The sequence below is a fragment of the Xenopus tropicalis genome, chromosome 2, assembly GCF_000004195.4.
Source record: "Xenopus tropicalis strain Nigerian chromosome 2, UCB_Xtro_10.0, whole genome shotgun sequence".
In the NCBI taxonomy this organism is placed as follows: domain Eukaryota; kingdom Metazoa; phylum Chordata; class Amphibia; order Anura; family Pipidae; genus Xenopus; species Xenopus tropicalis.
In genome coordinates this window covers 4,034,781-4,056,486 of record NC_030678.2, presented here as the reverse complement: position 1 = coordinate 4,056,486, position 21,706 = coordinate 4,034,781, and positions in this window count along the sequence as shown.

Sequence of the window (21,706 nt, the reverse complement as noted above, 5' to 3'; positions counted from 1 at the left end):
TCCTCCATCTTGCTCCCTCCTCCAGCGACTTCCTGCTTCTGTCCCCCGGCTCCCTGCTGCATCCTTTTATATGGTTGAGCCCCATGCATGCTGACGTCATGCGCACGCACGGGGCGCAACCAATCAGGGCCCATAATTCTTTTATGGGGGGCCGGAGTCGGCAGGCCGGATTAAAAAGGCCAATGGGCCGGATGTGGCCCGCGGGCTGGAGTTTTCCCACCCCTGTTCTAACCTGTCCAATTGCATAGTAACATAGTAAGTTAGGTTGAAAAAAGAAGTACGTCCATCACGTGCAGCCATAATGCCTACACAGATAGACACACATAGAGCCCGAAAATCATATAATGTTTCGTATCGGTACATGTATGGGCAACTTATACTAGATATACCGTGACCTGGATGAATGAAAATCTTCATTGTCATTCACTGAAAGAATTTTTTACATTTTGCCAATTTCTTAAATGGCGACAAAATATATTTGACTCACTTGGATTTCTCAAATAATCTTTTCCCATTGCAAGTAATAAAAACAAAGTTAAATATAAATCTGCAAGTTTGATTCGAACAATAGCCCTTATGCATTAGATTTAAATAACGACGCGGCTTAGGAAAGATAGTTTTATAACACTTAGCAATCAATCCCATATACTTATCAAGGTGAACAAATCAGTGTAATTAGTGATCCAAATATCAACTACTCACACTGTGCAATCAGAAATTATGTTTAAAACAATAACCTAGTATGTAGATAAAAAAGCAATAAGTGTACTCAATAAAAAATCATTTAAAAAAAACAATTATACATTGATTTGTGGTCAAACTACCTCATTCACTTTGTGCAGTGACAGTTTTATAGGTAAAAACAAATAAAATAAAGTATCAGCCACACGCACTCAGGCTCCTTAACCAACTCCCCCTGCGTCACTAATAAACAGCAACAATGCAGAAGGAGAACAGCCCTATTGGGTTTATTCAATGGTTAAATGATTCCCTTTTCTCTGTAATAATAAAACAGTACCTGTACTTGATCCCAACTAAGATATAATTACCCCTTATTGGGGCAGAACAGCCCTATTGGGTTTATTTAATGGTTAAATGATTCCCTTTTCTCTGTAATAATAAAACAGTACCTGTATTTGATCCCAACTAAGATATAATTACCCCTTATTGGGGGCAGAACAGCCCTATTGGGTTTATTTAATGGTTAAATGATTCCCTTTTCTCTGTGATAATAAAACAGTACCTGTACTTGATCCCAACTAAGATATAATTACCCCTTATTGGGGCAGAACAGCCCTATTGGGTTTATTTAATGGTTAAATGATTCCCTTTTCTCTGTGATAATAAAACAGTACCTGTACTTGATCCCAACTAAGATATAATTACCCCTTATTGGGGCAGAACAGCCCTATTGGGTTTATTTAATGGTTAAATGATTCCCTTTTCTCTGTAATAATAAAACAGTACCTGTACTTGATCCCAACTAAGATATAATTACCCCTTATTGGGGCAGAACAGCCCTATTGGGGTTATTTAATGGTTAAATGATTCCCTTTTCTCTGTAATAATAAAACAGTACCTGTACTTGATCCCAACTAAGATATAATTACCCCTTATTGGGGCAGAACAGCCCTATTGGGTTTATTTAATGGTTAAATGATTCCCTTTTCTCTGTAATAATAAAACAGTACCTGTACTTGATCCCAACTAAGATATAATTACCCCTTATTGGGGGCAGAACAGCCCTATTGGGTTTATTTAATGGTTAAATGATTCCCTTTTCTCTGTAATAATAAAACAGTACCTGTACTTGATCCCAACTAAGATATAATTACCCCTTATTGGGGGCAGAACAGCCCTATTGGGTTTATTTAATGGTTAAATGATTCCCTTTTCTCTGTAATAATAAAACAGTACCTGTACTTGATCCCAACTAAGATATAATTACCCCTTATTGGGGGCAGAACAGCCCTATTGGGTTTATTTAATGGTTAAATGATTCCCTTTTCTCTGTAATAATAAAACAGTACCTGTACTTGATCCCAACTAAGATATAATTACCCCTTATTGGGGGCAGAACAATCCTATTGGGTTTATTTAAACCCAAATCACGAAAAAGTTGCGTAATTTTAGCGATATTATCATGATCATCGCGGAAAGTTTTATAAATAAAAAGATACCATTAGAAAAAATCGTGCTTTCATGAATGGGCCCCTAAGAGTTAAATTAAAGGTGAACAACCCCTTTGAGGTACGGAGATCCAAATTAGGAAAAATACCCCTTATTCGTAAAACTCAGCATTGTGGATAACAGGTCCCGTCTCTGTAGAAGATTAAGCTTACGCGGTGTGAGCCATAAGAATACCGTATCCATTAGTCACACTGTGAGACTATATTACGGCCAATGAAATAATGATGAAAAATGCAGACCAATAAATTCAATCAAGTCATGCAAATTAATAAAAAAAAAAATGATCACATAGAAAGATTAATGGTGAGATAGTGGTTGTTATGTGTTTGCTGCTTGTGTTGCTATCCCAGGTCCCCGGGGTACCGGCCGTGCATTTATACTGTTCCTTACTGTGTATGGGGCCCTTCTGCACCACTATCAGCAATACTGACAATTACAGCGCTGACGGTTGTACAATCTATGGCGCACAAAGGATTTGCTATATATATATATGTCTTTATTCCCCAGCCACACCCCTCCTTCCTTTGTTTAAATAAGACCTTTAATTTGTGTCATCTCTCATCCTTCTCTTTCCTTTAATAATATAAAAGTCAGACACTGTGCGGGAAATGATTCATTTTTGGTATTTCAGAACAATTGCTAAAATAAGCAGTCGCCGTCATTAGTTAACCCCCCCTCCGTAAAATGAACTCTCCCATATCCGTAAGACAAAGACAGGGGCAACCTATGGAATAATCAGTGGGATGACCAGGGTTTCAGTTCAAAATCAACAAACATTTATTGCTGTTTTGAACCTTTGGCCACTCAAAGTAAACTATACCTTTAGAATGAATACTTGACAACAGATAATTTATATCATAATAATAATAATAATGTGATTAGTTAAAGAAGAAGGAAAGGCATTTTGGCATTTTATCGCCAATAGATTTATCACAATAGTACAAGCTAGTTATATTTATTCTGCAGAAAGCTTTACCATATCTGAGTAACAGCCCTAGAAGCTCCCTCTGTTTGATTAAGATAGCAGCTGCCATTTTAGCTTGGTCTCAGTAGCTTCCCTTCTGCAGCTCTGGCTGCTGGTAGCTCAGATTACACAGCACAGTTGGGAGGGGGAGAGAGATGAGATGGGAGGGGGAGCAGGAGAAGGGAGGGGGAGAGAGGTGCAAACTGAGCAGACTCGTGCCCGTGCCCTGAAGAATATTTCTAAGAGCAGGAAGTCTGACACAGAAGAACATGTGACACAAAAGAAGACAATAAATGCTGTGTTTCTTTTGATAGAGGGCTCTCTGTGAGTGCTTATGGCTGTATTTACATAGACCCTTCTAATGAAGCTTACCTTTCCTTCTCCTTTAAAGAATCTTACCATATTGTCATTTATGTATATCAGTAAACATTTCCCTTTTACATCTTTTACCTTAAGCCACCATTTTGTGATGGTCTGTGTGATCACCTGACAGGAAATAATGCAGCTGTAACAGGAAGTAGTGTGGGAGTAATGGGCAAAGCTCTGTTCATTCATTGGCTGATTGACCCATCATGAAGGCGTGCCCTTGGTTGGTGTGTGAGCACAGTGAACCCTACACGCCAGGGGGCGGCCATTGGTATGTAAAATGGCAGTATTTAGCATTATCCAATGGCAAATGTATATTTTTATAAGAATGCCTATTTAGATGAAACGGTGTTAAAAAAAGAAATAATAAAGACATAATAATAACACCATGTTCTGTTTAACCTTTATATAACACTTGTCACTTGGGCTAATTAAGTTGCCGTATGCTGTATATAGATACACAATAATGCGATAAAACTGATATTTCATCATTATCTGCATTACTGCATTAGGCTATTGTTTATGTTAACTAGCTAATAGCCACTAGGCCCCATATTCCATTGTGCTTCATTATATTTCATCTGCATTAATTCAATGCATATTGCAAAGCCAACATTACACACAGTCACTGTGACATTTATTGCAATATTTAGTGAAAAGGTCACAATGTGTGTGCCTTCATCTATTGTATCAGCTAATTGTTATTAAAATAATAATATTAGGGAGAGAATCCTTGTAGTCAGTTCTAGGCTCATATAAACGTATGTGAAAAGATTAATTCATCTTTGGCCTTGGGTGCAGTTTATGTCTCAACATTTGCATCTCATACACGTGTTTGTGTGAATGACAACATTTTGAAGTCGTATTCCGTAAAGACTTTCACTCCTGGGGTTAGAATGTGGGGAAGAGAAGGATTAGAATGTGTGGATGTGATGGATAGGATGGAGCGGATAGAATTGTTACAGGGCGGTGAATGTAATTGTTACTGGATAAAATGATTAAGATACATGCAATATATGTGGGATAGAATGGTTAGGGTGCCATAAATAGCATATATTCACTGGATAGATGTGGGATGAAATGGTTAGGGTAGGCAATTTAGAATAATTTGGATGTACTATGGGCACATTTATATTTGCCCAAGCTTACGGGCTCAGGCAATCATAAAGGGAAACCCTGTTTGAGTTTACTAAAGGTGGCCATACACGCTAAGATCCGCTCGCTTGGCCAGGTTGCCAACCGAGCAGATCTTCTCCCTATATCCCCACCTACGGGTGGGCAATATCGAGCAAATTCTGGCTATAGGACGACAGGTGCAGTTGGTTCGGGGACCACATCAACGAGCCAATTCGGTCCCCGATCCAACTAAATTTTTTCATCTGCCCGATTCCAGGCCAGATGTCGGTTGGGCGGGCACATCGTTAGTGCCCCTACACGGGCTAATTCGCTGCTGAATTGGTCTAAGGGACCCATATCGGCAGCTAGAAACGGCCCATGTATGCCCTCCTTTACTCACTCTGGGTTTTCTGCAGAAGAATCTTGCCAGTTTACCGAATGGGTTTTTGTTACAGAGAAAAATGTTTTCTTCTTTCCAAAGGCAATCATAAATGAGGCCCATTATATAATTAGGGTATATGTGATTCTGAGTATAAAATATGGATTTGACAGCATGGTTTGTATGTTGAATGGAAGAATTAGAGTGGTGTTTAGAAAGTTTAGAACTAGTATAATACAATAACAACTATGTTGGAATTCACGGGATAAAATGTTTAGGCTAGAATGGGTACAGTTTCTTTGATTAGAAGTCCATGATATTCATATATATATTTACAAAGAAAAAGAGCACTCAGGCCAAAGTTATGCAGCAATAAAGCCTCTGTCTGTGTGGAGACACCGATGAAGAGAGCAGGGGGGAGTGGGGCAAAGTCATTTTGGCATTTTACTGCCAATAGAATTGCCACATTAGTGCCACCTAGAATGCTATATTTATTCTGCAGAAAGCTTTACCATACCTGAGTAAAGAGCCATAGAACTCCCTCTGATAGCAGCTGCCATTTTAGCTTGGTCTTGGCAACTTTCTGCTGCAGTTGTAGCCATTGGAAGCTCAGATCACACATTCCTAAGGGTGGGGGAGAGTTCTTATGCATTCTTATGGGAGAAGGGAGAGGAGAAAACTGAGCAGACTCAAGTCCCAAACATGAAGGAGCCCTATAAGAGAGGAAGTCTGACACAGAAGAACGTGTTCACAAAAAAGGAGACAAGAAATCCTGTGTTTCTTTTGATAGAGAACTCAGTGCAGCGTTTCTTTGAGTGCTTATGGCTTTATTTACATAGAACTTTCTGATAAAGCTACTGAGTTTGTACCTTTCCTTCTCCTTTAATTAGTCTTCTACTATGTTAGTGGCTGTGTCCCATAGGACGAGGACGACATTCATTGCCCAATGTGTTTCCCAGCTGATGGGATTTTTCCAGCCAGCCGGATTGATATCTGACCAAGCCCAACCATTAATCTGTCATTTTGGAACCTAGAAAAGTGTATATAAATTGCCCTTATAATGGAACATGATTATCAGCTCTAAATGTGAATCAGTGTTTTTATGGCAAATATTGCAATTGTACAATAGCCAAGTCAGTTTTTCTACACATTGGTGGACCCTGAGGAACCTTGTTTTTACCTATTGACTTTAGGGTAAATGTACATGCAAACTGGGTAAATCACTTTGGGATTCTTTTTTCCTACTGGGCTTGAGAGAGTTAAAGGAACAGTTTAGTGTAAAAATGAAGCTGGGTAAAATAGATAGACTGCAAAAAATAGTTTGCCTAACTAACTAATATGAGTGAGCAGATGTCTAACATAATAGCCAGAACTCTACTTCCTGCTTTCAGCTCTCTAAGCTGTTAGCAGTCAGTAACCAATCAGTAACTGGAGGGGGGCACATATGGGACATAACTGTCAGTTAGTTTGCTTTTGAATCTGATCTGCGTGCTCGCAAACTGACAGTTATGTCCCATGTGGTCCCCCATAAAGTCAATGACTAACTAAGAGGTTAGAGAGCTGAAAGCAGGAAGTAGTGTTCTGGCTATTATGTTAGACATCTGTCTACTCCAGCCTTTATAGAATACATTTGTGCCTAACTAAGTATATTACAAATATTTTTCATTTTGTGCAGTCTCTCTGTTTCATTTTTACACTCAACTGTTCCTTTACAACATCATATTATGGTGGCATTTGCCCCAAAATTAATATAAGGTAATAAGCAATAAAAGTTGCCCCAACCCTTATATAAGAAGCAGCTGTGCCTGGTCGAGGGCAATACTTCAAGTGGCAAATTATTGGTCCTATATTGTGCACTAAGTAACACTGCAATAAGCAGGGGGCGGGGGGGGGGTTGAGAACATAAAGGCAATCGCTTGTTCTTATGTGAGGTTATCGTGTAGTCTTTTTTGTATTTAAACATCACCTTTAATATGGCTTAGCAGTAGCTAACTAGTCAACAGATGGGACCACAGATGGGATATCAAGTTGGAAGTAAAAGATACTTAATTTTGGTTCCTTGTGCTCTGTCTGGATATAGCTAATTGATACTGAATGTAACACTATAGGGGTACTTATCTAACTATTTCTGGGGTCCCCAGTCTAAGTATCCAAGCCTCCCAGCATGTCCTGTCTCATCCAGTTTTGCTAAAGGCAATCACTTGTTCTTATGTGGGTGTTGGCTTTATTAGGGTCCCTAAGGGCTAGGGCAAAACTGTAATCGTTCCTGAACTGTGACCCTGAACGTTGGTAACGTTACTTGTGTTCTTTATACTCTTTATATATTATTAGTATCAATTTCATTTATATTTGTTACCCTAATGTACAGGGACATCTTGGGAAGTATTATAGTGATTACTAAACTGAAGTGCAACAAAAAAAGGAAGAAAAAAAGTGTCTAATTTGTTTGAGGACTTGAGGACACTTGTACAGGTATAGGACCCGCTATCCAGAATGCTCGGGACCAAGGGTATTCCAGATAAGGGGTCTTTCCGTAATTGGTTTTGCATTCAATAAGAATTATTTACATCTTAGTTGGGATCAATTGCAAGGCACTGTTTTATTATTACAGAGAAAAGGGAATCATTTAACCATGAAATAAACCCAATAGGGCTGTTCTGCCCCCAATAAGGGGTAATTATATCTTAGTTGGGATCAAGTACAGGTACTGTTTTATTATTACAGAGAAAAGGGAATCATTTAACCATTAAATAAACCCAATAGGGCTGTTCTGCCCCAATAAGGGGTAATTATATCTTAGTTGGGATCAAGTACAGGTACTGTTTTATTATTACAGAGAAAAGGGAATCATTTAACCATGAAATAAACCCAATAGGGCTGTTCTGCCCCCAATAAGGGGTAAGTATATCTTACTTGGGATCAAGTACAGGTACTGTTTTATTATTACAGAGAAAAGGGAATCATTTAACCATTAAATAAACCCAATAGGGCTGTTCTGCCCCAATAAGGGGTAATTATATCTTAGTTGGGATCAAGTACAGGTACTGTTTTATTATTACAGAGAAAAGGGAATCATTTAACCATTAAATAAACCCAATAGGGCTGTTCTGCCCCCAATAAGGGGTAATTATATCTTAGTTGGGATCAAGTACAGGTACTGTTTTATTATGACAGAGAAAAGGGAATCATTTAACCATTAAATAAACCCAATAGGGCTGTTCTGCCCCAATAAGGGGTAATTATATCTTAGTTGGGATCAAGTACAGGTACTGTTTTATTATTACAGAGAAAAGGGAATCATTTAACCATGAAATAAACCCAATAGGGCTGTTCTGCCCCCAATAAGGGGTAATTATATCTTAGTTGGGATCAAGTACAGGTACTGTTTTATTATTACAGAGAAAAAGGAAATCAGTTTTAAAATTCTGAATTACTTGATTAAAATGGAGTCTATGGGAGACAGGCTTTCCGTAATTCGGAGCTTTCTGGATAACGGGTTTCCAGATAAGGGATCCCATACCTGTTCAAGCAAATCCGGCTTCCGGTATTTTCTTCCTCCCAAGGAAGCGTTTGGAAATGTTTCATTCCCGTCCCTAATCGTGTTCTAATTGTTTAGAAATCTGAATCTATATATATTTTTTTGAATCTTCGTCAACCAAATTGAAATAGAGAAAAGAATGAACAGGCTCGAGGAGAAGGGAAAAAAAAAAAGCAAAACAGATGCTCAGATGAATCGTAGCTCTAATGGATGAAAGGTCAGATCTTAAAAATTAAAGCAGATGGTATATGGTACATGTGACCAAACTGCAATATGAGCTGTGAGTTCTAAAAAAGAGTTTGGTATTAAAATTAAATTGTTTGTTTTGTCAACAAGTGTTAGGATATGTTCTAAATAGCAAATGCATTTCGTTTACGAGATAAAAATGACATGGGTGATACCATTAAACTAACATGAACAGAAGCTGCTCTGTGTATTCAGTACGAGGAAGGAAAAAAACGATTGAATAATAGCGCTGAACCCCATATGTTGTTGTAGGAATCGTGTTTAAGAAAACACCAAGTTGCGGGAGAGAAGAAATATCATTTAAAAAAAAAAAAAATATTTTGAATTTTCTATGAGAAGTTGTAGGGATGCCCATTTTTATCTCTTGACTCCCACCTTCCGGCTAATGAGCTTCAAGGTCTCTAGGTACCGGTGTGTAGGAATAATTGGTATGATGTAGAACCGGAGATAAATGCTGAATTGTCATCTTGCAGGTGTTGGTACAGGTATCGGACCCCTTATCCAGAAACCCATTATCCAGAAAGTTCCGAATTACGGAAAGGCCATCTCCCATAGACTCCATTGTAATCAAATAATTCACATTTTTAAAAATGATTTCATTTTTCTCTGTAATAATAAAACAGTACCTGTACTTGATCCCAACTAAGATATAATTACCCCTTATTGGGGCAGAACAGCCCTATTGGGTTTATTTAATGGTTAAATGATTCCCTTTTCTCTGTAATAATAAAACAGTACCTGTACTTGATCCCAACTAAGATATAATTACCCCTTATTGGGGGCAGAACAGCCCTATTGGGTTTATTTCATGGTTAAATGATTCCCTTTTCTCTGTAATAATAAAACAGTACCTGTACTTGATCCCAACTAAGATATAATTACCCCTTATTGGGGCAGAACAGCCCTATTGGGTTTATTTAATGGTTAAATGATTCCCTTTTCTCTGTAATAATAAAACAGTACCTGTACTTGATCCCAACTAAGATATAATTACCCCTTATTGGGGCAGAACAGCCCTATTGGGTTTATTTAATGGTTAAATGATTCCCTTTTCTCTGTAATAATAAAACAGTACCTGTACTTGATCCCAACTAAGATATAATTACCCCTTATTGGGGCAGAACAGCCCTATTGGGTTTATTTAATGGTTAAATGATTCCCTTTTCTCTGTAATAATAAAACAGTACCTGTACTTGATCCCAACTAAGATATAATTACCCCTTATTGGGGCAGAACAGCCCTATTGGGTTTATTTAATGGTTAAATGATTCCCTTTTCTCTGTAATAATAAAACAGTACCTGTACTTGATCCCAACTAAGATATAATTACCCCTTATTGGGGGCAGAACAGCCCTATTGGGTTTATTTCATGGTTAAATGATTCCCTTTTCTCTGTAATAATAAAACAGTACCTGTACTTGATCCCAACTAAGATATAATTACCCCTTATTGGGGGCAGAACAGCCCTATTGGGTTTATTTAATGGTTAAATGATTCCCTTTTCTCTGTAATAATAATGCTTGGAGTAAAACTGTGTCTCTGGGCTTCCAAAACTGGTTGGGGATCACTGCTTTACATGGTGCAAAATGATAGCCTTAAAGGAAAAAGAAAGCCAAAGTCACTTGGGGGTGCCAAAATGTTAGGCACCCCCAAGTGACTTTGACCACCTACCTTTTACCCCGGGCTGGTGCCCCTGTGAGGAGGGAACAGCACCAGCCCGGGGTAGCTACCGGCGCTTCCTTCCTTCTGTTTCGCTGCGCGCGCATGCGCAGTAGAGTGAAAAGCCGAACTTAAACATTAAAGTCGGCTTTTCACTCTACTGCGCATGCGCCCACCGCTGGCATTCCGGAAAAGGAAGCCAGGAAGAAGGAAGCGATCCGCTCCAGGTGCCCCGGGCTGGTGCTGTTTTCTCCCAACAGGGGCACCAGCCCGGGGTACGAGGTAAGCGGTTAAAGTCACTTGGGGGTGCCTAACATTTTGGCACCCCCAAGTGACTTTACCTTTCGTTTCCCTTTAAGGTGGCCATACACGGGCCGATTCTAGCTGCCAATATCAGTCCCTTAGAGCGATTCACAGCTTATCGGCCCGTGTAGGGACACTAGCGATGGGCGTGCCCAACCAACATCTGGCCTGAAATCAGCCAAATATCTGGGCTTCCAAAACTTTCCTCCAAGCCAAAATGTAAAAAATAGGCATCTACTTTGAGGCCACCTGAAATCGGGCAGGTGTAGAAATTTAGTCGGATCAGGGACCGCATCAACTCGTTTATACAGTCCCCGATCCGACTGCACCTATGCCTGTCGTTCTAATTCAATCGTTTGGCTTCAGGGTCAAACGACCAAATTAGCCTGAATTAGTCCAATACAGCCCCCCCCATAGGTGGGGATATCGTGCCAATCGAGTGGCTCTTAGCATGTATGGCCACCTTTACGCGTTTCGTGCCTCCATAGGCCTGTTAGTTTACTTAAATTATTCGAGGGACTTGTTTTTTTATGTTTACATAGTTTATAAACTTTATTCTTTACAAATATGCATTTATAATGATAATAGTAATATTGTTATAGAAGGGCAACAGGACTTTCACATTCCCTAAGCCCCTCTCCTTGTACTATACCATTCAAAGCAACTGCCACAAATATTAATCTTCTTAATGTGAGAGGTTAACAATATAAAGTGCATTGAATTATGCCTATTACTTCCAATCCAGACCAACATACCTTTATATGTATATTACACCAGATTAGAGCGTTCTGTATCTTTCCCCAAACAGTGAAATGAACGTTTACCTGAGATACCAATTTACTGGCCCGCTCATTAGAAGGGTTTATATATTGCTGTAATGTTTGGTTGGATTTTCCTCCCTGACAGAAGTGGGCCTAAAGCAAAAGAGAGTAGAGACATCAGCAATATGATGGATCCAAAGTGTATGGGCTGAAACTATCCACGTGCAAAGGCAGTTTTGTGGTTATGCAACATCAAAAGTGACTCCTACAAATGCTTGAAATGGTCGCTGGCTCTTCACTCCATCACTTCCACGCTGGGGAATTCTTCAAGAACAATATGGACCTACATACACCTGTGTGCAATGGATTGTATTGGATGTGGTCTCTTTAGGTTGGCAAAGATGACTCCCTTTAAAGGGAAAATGCCCTCACAGATACCTGTGTAATCCACTATCCAAACGTCCCTTCATCTCTTTTTATTCAACCAGGACCAAGAACTGGATCTGTTAGCTGTATCACATCATGGGATGGATGAACTGCTATAATATAATGTATAAGTCTCAGTCTGGGTGGCCACTTACCTCTTGCTCCTGACCTTGTGTCCCAGTGTGTCTACGATCTGACTATAAATACTATCTTTGTGAAACAAAGCAGTGGAATTATGGCCTTTCCTTCAACCGTTTCAGCAAAGCCCGTGCATTATTTATGAAGCAATTCCTCATGATCCTGGTAATTGGGATGCTTCTCCTGGGGACCATCAACACCTTCATAATGAACCAGTAATGATCACCAGTACCCTTTGGCCAGAACTGGCGCCACATATGAACCAGTAATGATCACCAGTACCTTTTGGCAAGAACTGGCATCACATTTTGATCTATTTATAAAGGGAAATATATTCAATTCATACGTTTGTGGTTCTTCGGCAAGTTTTGTCCTGATGATGTAAACTACATAGGTAAGTCCATTTTTTATTATTTATACATATTGATTTTGGGACTAATTCTTTGGAACCCTCTTGCATCATAGAGTAAATCTAAGCATGGTGTTCCGTGACTATAATATTGAAGATTTTCAATGCTGTTTTCAAGAACCTAGGCATTGAAGCAATGGGCAGTATCCAACATGGGTTTGTGGCTTTTAAGCTTGGAGTTACAGAGTGCCCCTGATTTTTTGCTATTTCAGGAGGTTATGATAGAAATTTTCCTTGACACCTATTTGCCTTTAAAGGAGAAGGAAAGGCATTTTGGCATTTTACTGCCAATAGATTAGCCACATTAGTGCAAGCTAGAACCCTATATTTATTCTGCAGAAAGCTCTACTATACCTGAGTAACAGCCCTAGAAGCTCCCTCTGTTTGTTTAAAGAAGAATGCAAGTCAAAATTTAAAAAGCATACTGCCCAATAGTCCTCTTATTGTTTAGTAAAAACGCCACCCTTTTGGCTCACCTAATCATATATTTACTCAGTCACACTTACTTCACATTTTCTAGAACAGGCAGCCATCTCTAAAAAGGTATTCTCCCTTCCTTTCCCTCCTTGCTTCATACTGCACATGTGTTTCATTCCCTCCCCCCCCTCCCCTCTGGCAGATCCGCTTCTGATTGGCTGGTGGGCATGTGTAGCTCAGAACAGGAGACAGGATCAAGTTATACACATGCTCAGAGAATAGGAAGGCTGCCGCTGGCACCTAGAGGAAGGGGAGAGAGATTTCAGTTATATCACTGTAGGCTTCACACTGCTGTAGGCTGGCAGCACCATATCCCAGAGAAGCAAGCAGGGATCTGGGAATTTAGATATGCAGTAAGTACTTAAAAAGAATGCCTTTAGACTTACTTTTAATTCATATTAACCTTTCATTGTCCTTTAAGATAGCAGCTGCCATTTTAGCTTGGTCTCAGTAGCCTCCTGCTGCAGCTCTAGCTGCTGGTAGCTCATATTACACAGAGATGGGAGGGGGAGAGAGGAGAGATGGGAGGGGGAGCAGGTGAAGGGAGGGGGAGAGATGGGAGGCGGAGGAGGAGAAGGGAGGGGAGAGAGGGGAGCAGGAGAAGGGAGGGGGAGAGAGGAGCAAACTGAGCAGACTTGTGCCCATGTCCTGAAGGATTTTTCTGAGAGAGGAAGTCTGACACAGAAGAACATGTGACACAAAAGGAGACAAGAAATCCTGTGTTTCTTTTGATAGAGGACTCAGTGCAGCGTTTCTGTGAGTGCTTATGGCTGTACATAGACGTTTCTGATAAAGCTTACTTAGTTTTTACCTTTCCTTCTCCTTTAAATATGCCTTTAACCCTCCCATCTTTATGAGATGTTGTTTTCATGGCTAAACATGAACTGTATTAGCTTTTCTATCTTTAATTTGCTTGTTACATATTGTATCTGTATGCCGAACGCTAGATCTCTAGTTCATTTAGCAACAAATAAGAACACGCGGTGAATTTCGAACCTTTCCGTCTGCGGTAGTGTCTGTCACTGTCATTTATTTTTCTTCCGAGTACTACTGCTCGAGAGAAGAGAAATGAGAAAAGCAATGAATATCATTAGTAGAGTATTGGACAGTATTTTCAAGTTCTGTAGTACCTGTAATACTATGTGCATGTAGGGTTTCTGACCAATGTTTGATTGGCTTTGTGTTCCAACATTGTTCAACGCTTGCCCAGGTGAAGGATGGGGGGGTATTTTAAAGGAACAGCGAGCAGATAAATGATGATAATCCTATGTACCTGTGAATGCTAGGCCTTTGGAAGTTCTACTCACCCTATGACTCCCTGTGACTCTTACTATGTCCAAGTCCTGGGGCATGTCCAGGTGTTTAGACTGACCAAAGAGTTGGACCTACTATTTCTATTCCTTGCCTAGAGCTAATCCACTATTGGATGTTTAGAGTAGATCTGACTGCTTGTTGTGCTAAATCAGATGTGTTTTTTACATAAATGTGTTTTAGGAGATGTATTTGTGGGTGTTCCAAATATTATCTTGCAAAAAAACAAATCTTAGCCATATGGAAGTTGTTTCTCCTTGGCCATAAGTCTATGTAAATAGAACCTGGCTCTAGAAAACAGACAACCTCTTGCATTCAACTGTAGGAACTCCGTGTTCCATACCACCCAGCATACATGATCAACAACTGCAATATTTTAGGCACTGACCCAATCTGTCAGTCTGTTTAGCCATATTCTTCAATATCAGAATAGCACTTAATAGTAAGAAATCCAAGTCCGGCTTAGGACTCCTCCAGTTACATGGGAGTAGGAGAAACAATAGGTTAGCTGAAAGCAGTTCTAATGTGTAGCGCTGGCTCCTTCTGAAAGCTCAGACTCAGGCACACTTTACTGCTGCGCTGCAAGTTGGAGTGATATCTCCCCCCCCCACCCCCAGCAGCCGATCAGCAGAACAATGGGAAGGGAGCAAGATAGCAGCTCCCAGTAGGTATCAGAATAGCACTCAATAGTAAGAAATCCAAGTCCGGCTTGGGACTCCTCCAGTTACATGGGAGTAGGAGAAACAATAGGTTAGCTGAAAGCAGTTCTAATGTGTAGTGCTGGCTCCTTCTGAAAGCTCAGACTCAGGCACACTTTACTGCTGCGCTGCAAGTTGGAGTGATATCTCCCCCCCTCACCCCCAGCAGCCGATCAGCAGAACAATGGGAAGGGAGCAAGATAGCAGCTCCCAATAGGTATCAGAATAGCACTCAATAGTAAGAAATCCAAGTCCGGCTTGGGACTCCTCCAGTTACATGGGAGTAGGAGAAACAATAGGTTAGCTGAAAGCAGTTCTAATGTGTAGCGCTGGCTGAAAGCTCAGACTCAGGCACAATGCACTGAGATGGTGCCTACACACCAAAGAACTTTCCTTAAAACCCAACCTTGGTGATATGAAACACATATAAACCACTACCAACTCCAATGATTGTGGTGAAGATAACTCTGTAAACCCACCACATTGCCCCCCCCATTTCCCAGATGTCCCTGTATCGTCTCAACACAAGCAGTAGGCACAATCTTTATTTTCTTCTATTTATTAAACAGAGACATTTACCCTGAACTTAATATTATAGGGAACAACAAACAGAATATTGCAGCCAAGTCAAACACAAGGAAAGTGCTCTCTCTCCACGAGGAAGAACAATCTAAGAAGAAAGGGGAACAAATCAGACATAGAGATAGAAGTGCTTAATTAGCGAATATTCCACATGGCCTTCGGCACTTAACATTGAAAATCAAAGTTGTGAAAATGTATGTTATGTCAACCTGCAATGGGATGTTGGAGCGTGCTGTCTCGCCTGACGTTGTTTAGACGTCTCATCTTGAGTAACATCTGACCCTTTGCGCTTGTTATGCATCATTTTCAATAGTCTTGATGTTGTTCATATTAGCCTGACCCAGTCTGAACTCTCTGGCAACGACGATTTTTGGTTTCTTTCTTTGCTGATATAAATAGGTTCAGTAAAGCTGCCCGACACATTCTGTATATTCCTATTTATTTTGCTTTCAACTGAATATATTTTACAGGTATGGGATCCTTATCCAGAAACCCATTATCCAGAAAGTTCTGAATTACGGAGTATTCCCTTTCCTCTGTAATAATAAAACAGTACCTGTACTTGATCCCAACTAAGATATAATTTCCCCTTATTGGGGCAGAACAGCCCTATTGGGTTTATTTAATGGTTAAATGATTCCCTTTTCTCTGTAATAATAAAACAGTACCTGTACTTGATCCCAACTAAGATATAATTACCCCTTATTGGGGCAGAACAGCCCTATTGGGTTTATTTAATGGTTAAATGATTCCCTTTTCTCTGTAATAATAAAACAGTACCTGTACTTGATCCCAACTAAGATATAATTACCCCTTATTGGGGCAGAACAGTCCTATTGGGTTTATTTAATGGTTAAATGATTCCCTTTTCTCTGTAATAATAAAACAGTACCTGTACTTGATCCCAACTAAGATATAATTACCCCTTATTGGGGGCAGAACAGCCCTATTGGGTTTATTTAATGGTTAAATGATTCCCTTTTCTCTGTAATAATAAAACAGTACCTGTACTTGATCCCAACTAAGATATAATTACCCCTTATTGGAGGCAAAACAAGCCTATTGGGTTTATTCAATATATAAATGATTTTTAGCAGACTTAAGTTATGGAGATCCAAATTACGGAAAGATCCCTTATCCGGAAAGCCCCAGGTCCAGAGCATTCTGGATAAAAGGTCCCATACCTGTATTTAAAAAAAATAACATTCTTTCCTGACCATGAAATGGTTGGTTTTGGAGTATGCTGAATATATTGGTATCTTGTTATGTTTGAGCCTAAACTGTAGCCAATGGGATGATTTAATGCTGCCACTTCTTGGTTTGGAAAAGAGAAGTTTATGAAAGTGTCAGTTCAGTTGGATCATTTGGTATCTTTCCATAGGGAAGGAACATAGCATTCATTTAATTAAAGGTCACCCTAAGAAATAATTCCATATTGTTTTCTAGTGTGTTTATCAAAAAAAATAAACGTCACTTACACTATATAAATAATATAAATCTTGTTTCCTTCAGTCCTGGAATTCACAATCCCAGCCAGCAGGCCGGCGCCATTTTGTGGGCACTGTTATTAAAGGAGACATAACCTATAAAAATTACGAATGTACCAGGGAATTATACTCCTCTAGATACAGAAGGATTGTGCTTAAAAAAGTCATGTTTCGGACTGATTTATTGAGAAATTCCACCAAAGCCCCTCTAGCCCCGCCCATCTGTGCTACTTCCTGCTGGCTGAATTGTCAGGATAAGCAGGGGTGCTGGTAGCTCTCAGTACACTGCACTGTAGGATAGGAACCAATCAGCAGCTAGGCTGACCTGATAGGGAACTGAAGCCTGTCTGTGCTTGTGTGAGTGCAGGGCTGTGATTGGCTCTCCCCCTCCTACTGTGCTTCTGGCAGGGACCGTTAGGACACGCCCACCCCTCATTTGAAACACAGACAGGAACCTGAGAGGATCTATAGGGAGCTTAATGTTTAGCACAAAGGGAAACCATCACCGTATATTATTCATTATATATTATTAATCCCCATTTATCCAATATGTCTCCTTCAAGGCAAGTTTTGTATCACCCCAAAATGCCAAAAATGGGGGACCTGATGCCCATACTCAAGCACTGGCTGCAGAATTAAATGGTGAGGAGGGGGTAAGTGAGGAGGGCAGTGACATCTAGGAAGTGCTGAAGGCATAGGGGGCGGGGCAGGCTTTATATTATTGACAGCTGGGAATTTCAAATGCCTTTATATTGGGTATGGATGTGGTGATAAAAAAAATATTTTGGGTTTTCTGTTTCATTTCAAAAGGACTTTTATTATACAGCTTTTATTGTCTGGTAGACAGGTCCCCTTTAACAGAATTTTTTTTACATTGAACATTTTATCAGCAATGGATCTGGCAGTTTGCCCTCCATGAACCTCCAGTCCTTATCAACCCCCCCGCCTTAAACTCTGCCTATTCCTTCCCTATTTGCTTACTAAATAGTGGAACCTGGGAGATGCACTATGTCATTTCCATACCACAGGCTCAGCGGAGCACAAACACACACTTATGTGTAGAGTCATTATAAGCCTTTTAAAAAAATAAAGTTTAGAAGGTTATTCCTAACCTAAAGGTTGGGCCCCAAAAATTGCTCCTTATACTGTTTAAATTAACCTTTAGTATAATGCAGAGAGCGCTATTCTGAGACAATTTGCAATTGGTCTTCATTTTTTATTATTTGTGGTTTTTGAATTATTTAGCTTTTTGTTCAGCAGCTCTCCAGTTTCGAATTTCAGCAGTTATCTGGTTGCTAGGTTCCAATATGACTTAGCAACCACACAGTGATTTGAAAAAGAGACAGGAATATGAAAAGGGAGGAGGGCCTAAATGGCAAGATAAGTATTAAAAAGTAACAATAACAAATGACTGTTGTCTCACTGAAGTTGTTTGGCTGCCGGGGTCAGTGACCCCCATTTGAAAATCTAGAGAGAGTCAGAACAGGAAGGCAGATAATTAAGGATCTATAAAACATAAAGACCAATTGCAAACTTGCTAAGAATAGGTCATTCTATATCATTCTAAAAGTTAAGCTGAAGATGAACCACCCCTTTATTGATACGGTAGGTTGTGGGAGGAGTTTATTGATGTCACTCCTACCTATGACTTATATTATAATAGTACGCCCTTCTACTTTTAAAGGGGTCGTTCACCTTTGATTTAACTCTTAGTATGACGTAGAGAGTAATATTCAGTTTGCAATTGGTCTTCATTTTTTATTATTTGTAGTTATTTACATTTTTGTTTAGAAGCTTGGAGTTTCAGCATCTATCTGGTTGCTAGGGTTCAAATTACCTTAGCAACCAGGGAGTGGTTTGAATGAGAGACTGGTATATGAATAGGGGAGGGTCTGAATACAAAAATATGTTATAACTATGTAGTGTTCTGGTTAGGGATGCACCGAACCCACATTAGGCCAGGACCGCAGATCCAGCCAAAGCCGAATCTTTAAAAAAACGCTGGGATTCGGCCGAATCCTAAACTGAATCCGGGATTCGGTGCATCCCTAGTTCTGGTTGCCGGGGTCAGTGACCCCCATTTGAAAGCTGCAAGGAATTTATAGAAAATAATTACAAAAACTGTAACAAATAAATAATGGAGACCAATGAAAGAGCCGCTTAGAATCAGCCTTTCTGGAACATACTAAAGGGGAATTAGCCCTTAAACATGTAGGTATTAAAAGTCTCCAAATTCAGTGCTTTCTGCTAAATTATCGGCTCCATTATTCTCTCTACATTGGCACAATAACGGCGCCATTGCTGCTCCGACTTACCCGAAAATGCCTAAACCTTTTGTTGTACAGAGGGACACCAATTTCTGCAGCAAAAAGCTTTTTTTTTATTTAATAAATGTCAGATTTTTGCTGCAAAGCCAATTCTTCCAAAATGTATTTCTAGGTAAAGTGTTTCTTTCCTCCCCCCCCACCCCGGGGTTTTTTTTTTTCTTTTTTTTTTTTGGACTTTTACCGTGCCATGTGTTATAACAATAGAACGTTTCCATCAATTACATATTGTGGCAGGGAATTATTTATTCTGTTCCTACATGAAAAGCCTGTCCCATGAATGAAATGTCCCTGAATCAACTGCAGCCTTCATGGTCGCACCGCTAAAAGCACCTTGTGTTGGGCTGGGGGGTTTCATCAGAGCTCGGGGGGGGGGGGGGGGTCTGGCTGCTCCTGAACTCCACCCTCTGCCTCCCCCTTAGCTGAGGAGAGTTATAGTACTGAGAGTTATAGTTCACCTTAGTTGTAGTTCAAGGTATCTGTTTTAGTTCAGTAGTTTAGTTGGAAAGGTTACATACATTAAAGGCATACATGTTTTATCACACTTTACTACTGTGCTGCAAGTTGAAATGATATCCCCCCCTCACCCCCAGCAGCCGATCAGCAGAACAATGGGAAGGGAGCAAGATAGCAGCTCCCAGTAGGTATCAGAATAGCACTCAATAGTAAGAAATCCAAGTCCGGCTTGGGACTCCTCCAGTTACATGGGAGTAGGAGAAACAATAGGTTAGCTGAAAGCAGTTCTAATGTGTAGCGCTGGCTGAAAGCTCAGACTCAGGCACACTTTACTGCTGCGCTGCAAGTTGGAGTGGTATCCCCCCCCCCCCTCACCCCCAGCAGCCGATCAGCAGAACAATGGGAAGGGAGCAAGATAGCAGCTCCCAGTAGGTATCAGAATAGCACTCAATAGTTAGAAATCCAAGTCCGGCTTGGGACTCCTCCAGTTACATGGGAGTAGGAGAAACAATAGGTTAGCTGAAAGCAGTTCTAATGTGTAGCGCTGGCTGAAAGCTCAGACTCAGGCACAAGGCACTGAGATGGCGCCTACACACCAATATTACAGCTACAAATACATTTGTTGGTTGAAGAATAAAAGGTTAAATGGCAGAGGGAATTATTTGCTGTGTAACAGTGTCATTTAGAGATAAACAGTGCCCCATAAATATCATGGCAGTGTCCCTTTAAAGCAAAAAGTATAAATAAAGATGTATAGATTGTAAGCTCCTCTGGGGTAAATGATGTATACTGTAAAGTGCTGTGGAAATGTGTCAGAGTTCTATAAATATCAGGAAAAGATATAGCTATACAGGTATCGGACCCCTTATCCGGAAACCCGTTATCCAGAAAGCTCCGAATTACGGAAAGCCCGTCTCCCATAGACTCCATTATAAGCAAATAATTCAGAATTTTAAAATTGATTTATTTTTTTTATGTAGAAATAAAACAGAACCTTGTATATGATCCCAACTAAGATATAAATAATCCTTATTGGATGCAAAACAATCCTATTGGGTTTAATTAATGTTTTATTAATTTTTTAGTAGACTTAAGGTATGGAGATCCAAATTATGGAAAGACCCCTTATCCGGAATACACTTGGTCCCGAGCATTCTGGATAATGGGTCCTATACCTGTATAAGATATTTCTAATTTTTTACATTTTATCTTTGTTCCTACCCCTCTGATACTGATGGCCCAGGGCAACCATAGAACGATACCCTAAGGCAATGATTTTTCAAGCCTCCCTCAGAGGTCCAACCTTTGGTCATAACAAGCTTACAGCTACTGGTATAGGACCTGTTATCCAGAATGCTAGGGACCTGGGGTTTTCCGGATAAGGGGTCTTTTCTGTTTCCTGTTGGATCTTTATATCTTAAGCATTCTAAAAAATTATTTAAACATTAAATAGACCCAATAGGGCTGTTCTGCCCCCAATAAGGGGTAATTATATCTTAGTTGGGATCAAGTACAGGTACTGTTTTATTATTACAGAGAAAAGGGAATCGTTTAACCATTAAATAAACCCAATAGGGCTGTTCTGCCCCCAATAAGGGGTAATTATATCTTAGTTGGGATCAAGTACAGGTACTGTTTTATTATTACAGAGAAAAGGGAATCGTTTAACCATTAAATAAACCCAATAGGGCTGTTCTGCCCCCAATAAGGGGTAATTATATCTTAGTTGGGATCAAGTACAGGTACTGTTTTATTATAACAGAGAAAAGGGAATCATTTAACCATTAAATAAACCCAATAGGGCTGTTCTGCCCCCAATGAGGGGTAATTATATCTTAGTTGGGATCAAGTACAGGTACTGTTTTATTATTACAGA